The sequence below is a fragment of the Macrobrachium rosenbergii genome, chromosome 56 (assembly GCF_040412425.1).
Source record: "Macrobrachium rosenbergii isolate ZJJX-2024 chromosome 56, ASM4041242v1, whole genome shotgun sequence".
Lineage (NCBI taxonomy): Eukaryota > Metazoa > Arthropoda > Malacostraca > Decapoda > Palaemonidae > Macrobrachium > Macrobrachium rosenbergii.
In genome coordinates this window covers 36,641,664-36,646,663 of record NC_089796.1, presented here as the reverse complement: position 1 = coordinate 36,646,663, position 5,000 = coordinate 36,641,664, and the positions used below count along the sequence as shown (strand labels likewise).

Below are 5,000 nucleotides of genomic sequence, written 5' to 3'. Positions count from 1 at the left end.
CTGTATTCATTGTATTCAATGTGCCTTGCAAGGAACGGGAGATGAATCGGGCAACTTGGTGCTTCGCGTCGCGCGGTGAGGAACAAAACCAAATTCAGTTTAGTATAGAAAAATCATCCGGGAAACGCAGATAATAAAGTCTATTTAAGGAATCTGTAATGGAACCTTTCCCATTTATATTTTAGTAGCTGAACACTATACATTGCCGTGAAAGAAAAAGTTACTCCTTGTACTATAAATATATTTTGCCTGGTAATAAAAACTATGATAGACATAGCGAATGCATGAATGAAACAAGCAAGGATTATGTAATCGGTTAAAACGTTTAATATAAGTGACGTGCACGAGGTGTACAGCCAAAATGCTACAGAATCTTGTGAATTATGTTGGAAGCCTGCAGGTGTAACTGACAGTTCAAGTTAATAAACACTTCCATTCAGCAGGTGTACGATTTGTATCAGATAATCAGAGGAAATCTGGCTTCATTGATTGTAAACGTGAAGAGAGAGCGCTTCAAGAAATGGCGATGTCATCATTTTTCTAAGTTCCAGAGGGCGTTGGGTCATGTGGGTCTTTTCGCGATACACACGAAAATCTGTGCGTTCAACTAAGTTAAGTATACCTTAGTTTAACCAGACCACTGAGCTGATTAACAGCTCTCCTAGAGAGGGCTGACTCGAAGGATTAGATTTATTTTACGTGGCTAAGAACCAATTGGTTACCTAGCAATATTGTGGAATCCGAACCACATTATAGCGAGAAATGAATTTCATCACCAGAAATAAATTCCTCTTATTCTTCATTAGTCGGTCGGAGATTCGAACTAGCGGCCAGCAGAATGCTAGCTGAGAACGGAACCCATTCGCCGAACGAGGAACTTGTGCGTTCAACTGCACAGCTACTTCGTGTGTAAGTTACATGCACTAACGCGAATTATATATATACATACATATATACATGTGTGTGTGTATCTTACTTACATAACACACATTAAATAGCCCTACCCTTGCTTCATGTACTCTAAGAGTAAATAGTCGTTCTGTACAGGCATCAGTACGAGTATAAGCCAACAGATACTGGAGTATTTTCAGAATAAACTTTCTAATTAACGGTGATAAAGAAAATGCCTGCATATAGTTACAAAAGGGTTTTCAAGAGCCAAATTCGCAGAATCATGCAACATTATTGGTTGAAGCATCGCGGCTTTTGTAAACTGAAGATACCAGTGGTTCAGCACTAGATATATTGTTGAGATTTCCTTAGAGCTGGATGGAACATGTGCAAGTAAGTCCAGTCTTTTTCCTGTCTGTCCAAATGCAAGTTTGTGCTAATTATTTCAGCACCTTTGTCAGTTCCCTGTAGATTTCAGCATACCCAGTCAATGCACACATTCCCAATTGTATGTAGATGAAATCGCTGAATGCCCTTTCCCATTTAGAAGTAATGTTTTAGGCACGAGCCACACAACACTACCAAACGTTGTAGTCTCAGTTTTACATGGCATAGTACCAGGAAGGGAGGTCAATTGCTGGAAATACAGAACAGGTAACTCAGCGAAGCGAAACAGTTTCGTGACTTGAAACTGCAAAGGCACTCCTAGCACATGCGAGAGGTAGCTGAGTTTACAGATTACAGTATTAGACTGTACCTAGGGAGCGGGCAGTGACGCAGCGGTGAACTGTGAGAATCTGTCAAACGCAACAATAGTGTCCTCCCGTAGCTTCAGGTCTGGCCTGCTTTTTGTAATACAGAAGCTAGTACCTACACCGAAAGAGAATATATAACCTTAAACGTGTTGTTATTCGCAAACGGTAACTTCATACGAGACATCCAGCTCAGTGCATTAATCCTGAAGAGGATGCGATCACACCCAACCCCTAGTGCATCCGCAGATATGTGCATCGAAGGACAGGTGCAGTAGCCAATTCTTTTGGGAATAATGGGTTGTTCATTCCATGGAGAACCTGCAAAACCCAGTTCCTAATTCATCATAGACACACTGACAACTGAGGTAAATTCCAGTAGCAAAGACTGAAATAATGAACAGGTTTAGCCATCATAACTCTAGAATGAAAAAAAAGTATTTTCCTCCTGTGAGAAAGAGTTGTAGCGTGTCATGACTGGATGAAATGACATCGGATTTATTCCGTCTATGCGATTTTTTAAGTTACTGAAGCATATTAGAATAATTCAAGTGACGAGAAAGACAGAGCAGTTCACAATATTGTTTGTTTATGCATTTTTGCTGTGCGATAAAAAGTGTGCAGGAATTGACATGAAAACACGTTGACGTACAAATGACTCCATCGTCGTCGTCTTTGTTGCTCATTTAGTTTTTGGTTATTATTGTCGCGGTTACTGCTATGGGAGGACTTGCATGAGTTCTATTCTCTTTCAAACTCAGTTTTTCCTTTTCTCTTTTCCTATTTATTGTCTTCGAATCTCATGTTCCTTTTTTCATCAACGAACAGAGAATTCTAAATTTTGCTATTATTCATACTAGGGAATTCATCATGGCCAAAATTTATGTAAAATGTAAAATCATTGAGTTGTTTAATTGCTTTAATAATGCAGTAAAATTAATATATGTAATTACATATTACATACATTAATATGAATGTAAATGATTGTTGGAGAAATTTATATTAAATACGGATCACTTCTAACACGATAAAAAGGTCAGTGATAAAAGCTTCAAGCTAAAACACATCTGGGATTTGTGAAAGATGCCTAACTCTAATCTGCGACGTGGAATATCTCGTGCCAGGACAACACAAGGACGGCTCCTTGGACAAAAGGAGGTTATTCCATGGTAGTCCAATAGCAATCCTACTATTGTCTTCCTTTCTTTTTTATTAAGCAGACGGTAAATATCCGTAGCCGACATCACTGAAGCTGATCATGATTGCTCGAAGTTCCTGCTGCTGCTGCTGCTCGGTCCTTAGCGCAGGAAACCATTCGAATGCGTCGGCCAGTCAGAGGCAAGATGAAACCTTCAGTGATATCGGCTGCGCTATTTAAGCCAAAGAGTATAATAAAATAAAATAGAAAAGACTCAACAGACTCATAGCCTTGAGGGTGTTATTGTCGGGCTGTTCGTGCTATCGGCGTACAGTATAACCCTTCCTCGAAGTCTTAACTATGACAGCTTTCGTGTTGAAAGAGAACTATCCTGGACATGAAATTATTATTATTATTATTATTATTATTTGAGGGCTGGCGTCAGAATCAGCTTCCGGTTCGCAGCAAGTCGGTTACGGGTGAGGATGCTCGCCTCATGCTCTTTCTAAATACCGGGTACTTCATTCACTGGGCAAGTCAACTTGGATGCACTGGGCACCCAACCGCTATTCCACGCTCGGGAGTCGAGCCTGGGACCTCTGGTTTTGTAGGCGACAGTACTGATGTTCATAGCACGAGCCACATATTATTATTATTATTATTATTATTATTATTATTATTATTATTATTATTATTATTATTATTATAAGTACTTCTTGTTATATTATTCATGTTATTCCAGCCATTAGATAATACTGATATCAGTTTCATTGTTGTTAATGGTATTATTGATGGTTATCATTTTTTATGTATGTATATTGCATACATCGTAAATTTTTTACTTAAGTTGCATACCTTGCCGATCCTACTATAATAAGAAAATATTGTTTGAACCCTTTTGGTATTAACCGCTGTTTTGGCAGTATTGTTCTAGATATTTCAATTTTGACCGTAATTGTCCGAACTACGCTTCATATTTCATTACTTCGATTTCAGTCAGAACTGCACAACAGTTTTCATAAGATTTCAGAGAAGGCTGGCAACATCTTTCGAATTCATTACCTTCCGAACTCATCCCCCGAATTATAACTTCCCAATAGTTCCTCTAACCGTATTCTAGGTTTGCCTTAGGCTACTTCAAAAGCCAATATGATATATAGTATATATAGACTTGGCTAATTGCTCAGCGCTTGGCTGGTCGGTCTTGTAGCGGGGCGTTTAGCTGCTGCTGAAAAACCGACCCCATTAAAGAATTTCTAAGGGTCTGGGTGGGACGTGAAGGGCTTGTTTGGTTTGAGATAATTCAGCGTCTAAGCTCAGTCGGTAAGTCAGCTTTTCGTTTAATTGCTTCAAATTCGTGTGATTTCTCCAGCGAGTTGGATTCAGTCCAATGGATTCTCCGATTCACATGTCGAAGTCTGACACTTGTATAGTCTTTATATTGTTAAAGAAGAACCTGTGCTTTTCTTTGGTTTGCAAAGTACTTTTTGGCTACAATAAAACTACCTCTCCAAATTAAATCTCATATAAAAACTTGAGGAAATATATGACAACAATAAGCGAAAGCTTCCAATAAATAAACAGTCATTTTAAAAAAGAATCTTTCAAATTTGTAAAGAAAAGTTACTATCATTTTTTTTAAAGACGATGAAAGTTCCATTTTGAAGCGTGGCATTTAATGGAAGGGTTGCTCAGATGCTGAAAGTAACCGAGGACTAACGCGGAACCTGAAACATATACTGGAAACAGGCTCAGGGAAGTGAACCTATCTTGGGTAAGTTCATTTCAGCAGATTTCGTAAACTAAGTAATATTTCGAAGATGGTTGAGAGATGGTAGAAATGATATAGTTGAGAAAATAATAAGAATTCAACTGGCAATGTTTTACAGAAAGGAGTATCAGTATATATGCATATACATACATACATACATACACACACACACACACACACACACACACATATATATATATATATATATATATATATATATATATATATATATATATATATATATATATATATATATACATATATATAATCATGAAGCTACAAATGTCGCTTAATATCAAATTCACGCTACCTCGAGAGTATCTCTTGATGGCGCGGTGGTAACGTCCACATATATATATATTTATTTATATTAAAATATATATATACTTAATATATATATATATATCTTTTGATATATATGGAGTCGCTGAATGGGTCCATGTCAAGG

The 5,000-nt window shown here is 37.6% G+C and overlaps 1 protein-coding gene across 1 annotated transcript in view; it reads left to right on the top strand.

Annotated features, from left to right (window-relative positions):
• LOC136836755 (lachesin-like) overlaps positions 1-5,000 on the top strand; it is a 217,864-nt gene that overhangs the window by 177,090 nt on the left and 35,774 nt on the right. The gene's annotated exons all lie outside the window — the stretch shown is intronic.